This window comes from Lactuca serriola, chromosome 6, assembly GCF_051521515.1.
Source record: "Lactuca serriola cultivar US96UC23 chromosome 6, Lser_US96UC23_V15, whole genome shotgun sequence".
NCBI classification, from domain to species: Eukaryota; Viridiplantae; Streptophyta; class Magnoliopsida; order Asterales; family Asteraceae; genus Lactuca; species Lactuca serriola.
The window spans coordinates 170,750,294-170,759,375 of NC_136413.1; positions in this window are offsets into that span (position 1 = coordinate 170,750,294).

Sequence of the window (9,082 nt, forward strand, 5' to 3'; positions counted from 1 at the left end):
AAACTGAATAATACAATATGGTTATATTGAAACATTCATACAAAGAAAACAAAATCTGAAAGAAACATGCTAACAGAAACTATATACCCCTATACAGCATTCATAATTCATAATTAAAAATAATAACGATAAGTGAAACAAAGTAGGGGTAAAACCGGTAATTAAAAGTAAAACAAAGAATTGAAACAAAGAAGGGGTAAAACCACCAATATACATTATTACAAAGAAAACAGTTTCTTTTAGAAACATGCTAAAACAAACTATATACCCATATACCAGAAAATATATACCCCTATATAATTGGCGAGGGCATTTTCGTCAATTGGACTTACTTATAACATGAAAAATAAAACTACAATGCCTTTATATGTATTTTTTTCAAATTTTATTGCATATATATTTTGTTAATAAAAGTGTTGATATAAATATACAATCGCATAACAAATCTTTAAATTTGAGAAACTGATTTAGATAGCAGGAACATAAATTCTTAATCTTAATCTTAATAAATTAATAACATAAAGTTAATTGGAGAGTGCATTTTCGTCCATTGGACTTACTTATAACATGAAAAATAAAACTACAATGCCTTTATATGTACTTTTTTCAAATTTTATTGCATATATATTGTTAATAAAAGTGTTGATATAAATATACAGTCGCATAACAAATCTTTAAATTTGAGAAACTGATTTAGATAGCAGGAACATAAATTCTTAATCTTAATCTTAATAAATTAATAACATAAAGTTAATTGGAGAGTGCATTTTTATCCATTGAACTTAATTGCATATATATTGTTAATAAAAGTGTTGAGATAAATATAGAGTGACATAACAAAAAACAGAGAATTGGATAAAAATAACAAATCTTTAAGTTTGTCAAATCCATGGCAAGGGCATTTTTGTCCATTGAACTTAATTATAAATTCTTACTTATTGCAGGAGGTAAGCAGTCGCAACAAACATTCATACAAAAAAATCAAATCAAAATCTGAAATAAAGATGCTAACAAAAAATATATATAAATGCAATAGGTAATGCATTTATATGTATTTTTTTCGAATTTTATTGCATATATATTGTTAATAAAACTGTTGAGATAAATATAGAGTGACATAACAAAAAACAGAGAATTGGATAAAAATAACAAATCTTTAAGTTTGTCAAATCCATGGCGAGGGCATTTTTGTCCATTGAACTTAATTATAAATTCTTACTTATTGCAGGAGGTAAGCAGTCACAACAAACATTCATACAAAAAAATCAAAATCTGAAATAAAGATGCTAACAAAAAATATATACCCCTGCAACACTTAATGCCTTTATATGTATTTTTTTCGAATTTTATTGCATATATATTGTTAATAAACTGTTTAGATAAATATAGAGTGACATAACAAACTTTAAGTTTGATAAACCGAGTGAGATAGCAGGAACATAATAAGATCAAACCGACCTAACAATCAAATTCAAACAAGGATTTGACAAAAAACAGTGATTCAAGCATATCAAACCGACCATCAATAATCAGAATTCCACATTCATATTGCCATATTCAGATTACTGTCCTTAATGCATGCTGCCATATTCAGATTACTGTCTTTAATGTCCTTAACCGAGCATATAACGAAAATTAATTCAAGCATATCAAGTTCAGAAAAAACAAAAAACAGAGCGTAAATTGTTTACCAATCGATAACGTACATTCAATACTGAGAAAGGGGACCGATAGATCAACAGAACGTAAGTTTTTTATCGTTGTTATGATCGTATTTTTGCAATTAACACAACCATCGAGAATCATGGGCTTACATATACACAATTAAAACCACAATTGAGAATAAAAAACTTACAGAATTATTGAAGTTGCCGACTGAAGAATGAGACTTGATTGCTGGAACACGATGCAGTAAACAATGATTGTTATTCCTATGTTTCAATTATATATTGGACATAATAAGATCAAATCGACATAACAATGAAAATTGATACGATTGATCTTGATACCATAAAAAGATGCATTTAATCGGGCATATAACGAAAATTGATTCAATACTCCATTCGATTTCCATCCATAATCGGAATTGCACATTGAAATTGCCATATTGCCATATTCAGATTGTCAAATTCCATATTTAATTTAATTTAACTTCCGATTCTAATGATACGTGATACCAAGCATGGGTATAATTGGGATTTTACATTGGGAGGAAAACGTTTTTATGTATGAAACGTGGCAAACCGGTTTTGTTTATTAGTTAGGGAGATATAGAAATTGGGTGGAATTTGTCAGATTCTGAAAATTCTAATCGTAAAACCCATGGATTTGTAAAGGATTTAGAAATGGGGTTTAATTATGCCAAGCTATGTAACCTCTAAGGACTGAATTCGTAAAATGAATCATCTTCTATAATTGAACGGATTGATGACGCTTTCTTTGACTTAAAAGGTCAAATCAGTTACGAATTGAATTTGTTCTAGGCCTGGCAATCGTGTCGTGTTCGGGTTGGCGTGTCGCGGGTTGGCGGGTCAAAATATGCCAACCCAAACACGACCCATTTAAATATACAGGTCACGGGTTGGCGGGTCACGTGTTGGCGGGTTTGGAACATAAACCCATATATGACCCGCCAACCCATTTATTTATACGGGTTTACAGGTTGGCTGGTTTGTGGGTCAGATTTTGGTTCGTGGGTCCGAATTTTAGACATTTAAGTCTTAAACATCCAAATAAAAATGAAAAACATTCATAGAAACATGTTACAGACTTAGCCTAATAGGTTACGACTTACGACCTTAGACCATCCACCACGAGTCAAAATGTCAAAACAGTCAAATGGTCTATGAATCAATGGTATATATTATATAATACTTATTAAATATTCATACTTGATACATAAATAAATTTAAAAATAAAATAATTTTTTTTATTAAGAATATAAACGGGTTGGTGGGTTAACCCGTTTATTTTTTGAGAAACCCATATATGACCCGTTTAATAAACAGGTTGGCGGGTTGGCGGGTTAGCGTGTTGGCGGGTTGAAAAACTCAACCCAAACCCATTTATTTCGTGTCGTGTCGCGGGTCGTGTCGCGTGTCGTGTCGAGAATTGCCAGCCCTAATTTGTTCGTTCAAATCAACAATTCCGAAATCGATTTTTGAATCTCCGTATGCTGTTCGATTCCGATTCCGATTCCTGTTTAATTCCGATTTGATTTTCCTTTCCGATTGAGACAACCAGGTGATTCCGAAACCAATAATTGAAACGATTTTTGGTTTCTGAACCTTTAAAGACGGTTCTGATTCCCAGCAACAATGAAGTTCCGATGACTAAAGCGATTTCGAAATCAACAGAACTCCGAACTTGTGTAGATTATTATTCCGAAAGCCTGAGCAAATCCGAATGCAAATTCCGATCCTAAAACTCCGAACGACCCCGAGCGCTCGGAGCGATTCGGAGATGAATAGTGAAATCCGAATTCCGTTCCGTTTGAACAGTTCGGCAATTCAAATCCCGACGATTTCGTTTATGATTTTGAAATTTCGACTTCCGAGTATGATTTTAACTTCCGATCGTCTATAAACTTCCGAATGCGATTTCAATTTCGACGCTTTGAACTCCGAATGACTCCTAGCGATTCGGAGATGAACGGTAAATTCCGAAACAAGGAATTCCGAATTCAATTTTGAGACTAGAAATTCCGAATCCGAAAGCTTGATTTTTGGTTGCGATGTACAGTTCCGATTCGTGACGATTGAATTCCGAATTCAGTTTCTGATACAGTCGCAATTGTGAACAACAATTCCAAAATTATCCCTTGAAGATTCAATAAACTTGCAGTTTTTACCCATATTCTGAAAGTGACATCATTTTGTTAATAACTCCGAATCTAACCCCTGTATTTCCATAATTCTAAATCTGACCCTCCTGTTAGAGTAAACTGACAGCTTGCACATCTTTTGCTGAAATGTGTCAGATGACAACCTTATTTTTGTAGAAAATGTCATTTTTCACCCACTTTTTCAACTTTTCAGTTTTTTTGTCATTACCAACCATTAAAAATCAACAAAAATTGATTTCTTCAAGACAATTTCATATCTTTGACTGAATTTTCACTAGATTTCACCAGATTTTGTCCCATTTTTTTTTCATTTTTTTAATACAAAGGTTTTATGAAGCATTTGCTACCCATTTAAGATTCAAGATTGGAGTTGGTTTCTTGCATACCCATTTATTTGGAGAGAATCGATCATCTTCTGAAAATAATACCCTCTTTTTAGTTGTTAAACAAAAATTTCCAAAAATTTCAGTAAACCAACAAAATATTCTTTTCTCTTTCCTCCAACTTCTAACATCTTTATCTGGAGAAAAATAAGAATTGAAGTTTCTTTGAACATGCTTGACTTCAACTTTATGAACCTTTTCACATGTATTAGGTACTTGTACCTTAGGCATCCAAACCTTCTTTATTTTACTCTTGATCTTCTTCTTCCTCTTTCTTTTTTGATTTTGAGGCTTCAGAAATGAATTTCGGATCTGAACAACCTCTTCACTTTTCTGAATCTGAACATTTGAAGACTTTTGAACAATTTCCTTAGGATTTTGGTAAATTTAAACATCTTGAATAATTGGCTTTCTGTAAGGAACCAATCCTTCAAAGACATCATCAGAACATAAAAAATCATCTGTTTGAGTTTTAATAGAGCAAAACATCTTCACTTTCATGATTTCAGAAGATTTGCTTTCAGATTCATCTTCTAAAGTACCAGATTCGGAATGTAACACTTCTGAAAAAATGAACCACTTGACTCCCCCTCAACAAGAACATCTGGAGTCATCTTTTTTTAGAAACATGAGGAACATTATGAACTTCACCAAGAACACCAAGAACATCAAGAACATCTTCCTTTTTCTTTTGAGCTCTTTTCATCTCCAAAATCTGTTGTTTATTTTCTCGATCTAAATGTCTATGGATAATACGAAATGTTCAACTATTCTCTCATCCTTTTGTAATTCAGAGTTATTAACATCTGAGTATTCAAATATTTTACTATCAACAAAAAGATTATATAACTAAGTATCATCCCTCAACGTATATTCACCAAGAATATGAAACATAGTTACTTTCCTGACACCATAGATCGGTTTTGTAACCTTTAATCCAAGTTCTAATATGGAGTTACAAAATAAAAAATCCATTAGATATTCAACAAGTGACAGAACTTGAAGATAGATAAAGTAGATCTGATAAGATTTCTAGAAGAGAGAAAATGGATATGAGATGGTTTTTGAGAGAGATAAAGTAGATCTGAACACAAACATGCGAGTAAACACAAAATTCCTCTTCTATTTCTCTTCCAAAACACAAATCAATAACAAATTAAGTGAAAGAATGAGTAGAAAATATTAGATCTGAGATGGGTTTTGCAACAAAACGAGATATTTTGCTTTTCTTTTTAGAAAACTTACAAAACTTGAAAAACAATGTGAGATTCATGATAAAATATCGTCATAAACAAGATCGATTCTTGCAATAATCGTTGAGATCTACAAGGACCCGCTCTGATACCACTTGTTATGAATAAATCCGAGATGACGAATGCGGAATATCAAGAACAATCGTAAATCAATCACCATCATATGCAAGTAATCTGATAAAAGTTTTGTGTATATTAATATTGATATGAACGCACGAAGAAAACTCTAATAAGGAAAAGCTTACATCAAAAGCTAACCTAATGATTATTTATAGGGAACATAAAATATTTAACAAAAATATAAAATCAATGCCTTAAAAGAACTCGCTGAAGAAATTCTATTGTAAAGGCAAAGTAGGGAATCACAAAACGAATAACCCTAAAAAGGCTTACCTAAATAACCAAACATGCCAAATAAGTTTCAATATCTCAAATACTCAACAACTAGTTCAAACCCTAAATGGGGGAGAACTAGTTATTCAGGTTAGTGATTCGAAAGACGTTTTGAATTTCAGTTTCAACATCATAGGTTAGAAGAGTCTATGGTTCGAGTATGTAGAATGATTAGTTCAGGTTTATTGACACATTAAGAAGAGGATGTCGTTTTCCTTAGAATGCTTGTGGTTACAAGTATTAGTAGTGTACCTATCCATGGTTTATTGGATTTATATCCCAGTATCAGAAGGAATACAGGAATCGATCATATCATGGTTCAATTCGGGTAACCGAATGGTTTTATGTCTTTAGTGATGAATGATTTATCCTTATGGCATATGATCTGCTAGACAAGGAATTCACTCTAGCAACTAGCTCGCATTAGGAGCGATGAGTAATTTTGTAATGGAATAGATGGAACACTTGGGTAGTGTACTAAAGTTAGCATGCGATAGGTACGAGGAACTCATCATTGCAAATGGATCAGAATAGGAGTGTCATTTATTTTCGCGAGGAAGCAATTGTATCACCTTGATCGTATATTGGAATGTTGGAACTTCATTAGCTTATAGAAAGGATCGATTATATATCGCCAAGGATTGGCAATTACGGATCAGTTTTAGAAATTGGTATGTATGTTTTCTTCATTTTATGTTACAATCAAGTATTTTCACAAGTCTAAAAGTAAATGAATGCCTGTGAACAATCTTCTTTGAGTATAGGGGTAGAGTGATACAGTTAGAATCTATTAGTGCTCCACCAAAATGTGTGGGGATTATGGATTAAGGTTGTTCGACTCATGTTTGGGTGGTTAGTTTTAGTCATTATTGCATACATCTGAAGTTCTGGCATCTGATGATAGATGTTCATGTTATCAGGAGCAACATTTCTTCAATTCTCCATCTATGATTTTGGGACATAAAGTGCGGTTATGGAAGGACATATCAGTTTTGTGTATAAGGATACTTTTTTTTGGCTCTGGTCGAGGATTATGTGGAGAGTCTCCCTGCCTGTTCTTTTTTATATAGGCTTGGGGATTCGAGACACCGTCCACCACCTGATGAAGATTTTCTAAGTCCTGAGGTCTGAGCTACATTATGAATAGAGTGGACTTGTGTTAGCAACTGTGTAGTTACAATTGGTATAAAACTATAGTCATACCATAACTATCTCATGAAGAGGAATAAGTGGATGTTAGAAAATGTATGTGAGACCCAAATTGGTCCTTGGTGTTGCCTATTATCAGGACGGGTTTTTCAGTTGACAAACATAATGAGGGGTGATAGCAAGAAAGATGTTGTATTGAGAGTTTATAATCAAATGGCTAAAAGGTGTCACTACATATTGTGAACATACAACTAGGCGACTTATATGGGCTGAATCCATCAGGTTTTACATTGTATGCTAGATGGATGAAATGTGTTGGGTTTTCCATGGATAAGGTGGAAAAGGGTTAGTGTGCTTGACCATGATAGACCCTTATGGGGAAGTGGTTAGGCTTTGGATGATCATGATAGACCTTTCGGTATAAGTGATCAGTCCTCAGTATGCTGGTGTAGAGTTGATATGTGTAAGGGATGTATTGTATCAATGCATAATTACAAGTTAGGAGTCATGATTGTACATCAATGGTTTCTAATTGAGTTCGACATAGTAATGGAAAACTAGTTCTGAAAATTATGAGCCATAAGGCCCACGATAGTGCCCGTAGATAATCTATTGGTAAAGACATACACCTAATCCAGAATAATAGTTTACGTTTTTTATTATTATACCTTAGGACCCGTGACATAGTGATGACTTCTCAGGAAATCAAGTATGCATTGGAAGCCTTTTTAGGGCATGATCTCCAGATTTGGAATTGATGAGTTACATACAAAAATGTTTTTGGATACTCGTTTCGTTGTAGGTTGGGGTATTCCTCTTCAGATGAGGGATTAGTTTATTGGTGTATCTAGAAAACCTTTTTTGTTGATTCATTGAAGGAGTTGCATGAGAGTTGTATTATATAATATAGTCGAGGCGTATTTTGAGGATGAAATCCAATTCAAATGTGGGAGCATTGTAATGCTCTGTTTCAATTAATTTTTTTTTGAGGAATATTAATAATGTAATAATTAATTATATAGAAATGAGGAGTCATTAACGTTTTAATTAATTTAAAAATATATTAATAGGATTCTCGCTACCTTCTAGTCAGGTGATTAATTATATAAATAAATAAGGTTTAATAATAAGATTAGGATGTTGTTTGTTTTGTTTTGTTTTTTTGTAAAAAACCACTTCTAACCATTTATTGCTGCGCCGCGCAGCACATGCGCATGACTTGACCCTTCCCAGCTGTTTGTTTTTCAGAAGACTTTTGACTTAAAAATTGTTGTGCGTGTGCTGCGTGGCTCAACATTTGACCTTATGCTTCAAACCTCTTCATGCCTTACTTTAACTTATTGTAGTAGTCTGCAGAGGTTAAAAAAACAAATAGACTTTTTATTACATGTTGTAGCCATTTGGTCCCCCTCTTCTACTATAGAGAGTTGCAGAGGTGGTCCGCAGACTTCAAACATTTTCGCTTCGAAAAAACAAACGACGCCTAAATAAATCAAGTTATTTAAATAAATAAGGAATTATAAGTCCAGAGTCTGTTTTGTTATTTCTGAAACTTTATATGTTAAGAGAATAAAGAATGGGGGTGTTTTCTGTCAATACGCCATAGCTCAAGGATAAAAGCTGCCAACTTCCGAAATTCAAGTTGTCCTTTTCCCATGTACGACGACAACAACCTATGAAGCCTCTTCTCGTTTTGAAGCTTGCAAATCATGATCATTTTGGAAGGCATTTGATCCCTACCATATTTACCCATATATATTCTAGTATATAATGACATTAGGGTTAGGATAGTGAGAGAGCCACTTGGGCTTGTTGAGTGTGTGTGTGTGTGCGCGTGCGTGTACGTGAACTCTAGTTCTCATATTATTCTGGTGAATTTATTGGTCAACACTGGCAGGATACAGACAAATCGAGGTTAGAATGGGGGGGGGGGGGGTGATGGTGTTTTAGTTCCACTGGTTCGTATTCTAAAGAGAACGATGCAATGTCAAACCCAAATTTGGTGGACATTACCTGCTATAATGATGCAACGATGCGGCTGGTTGGGAGTGAAATCCAAT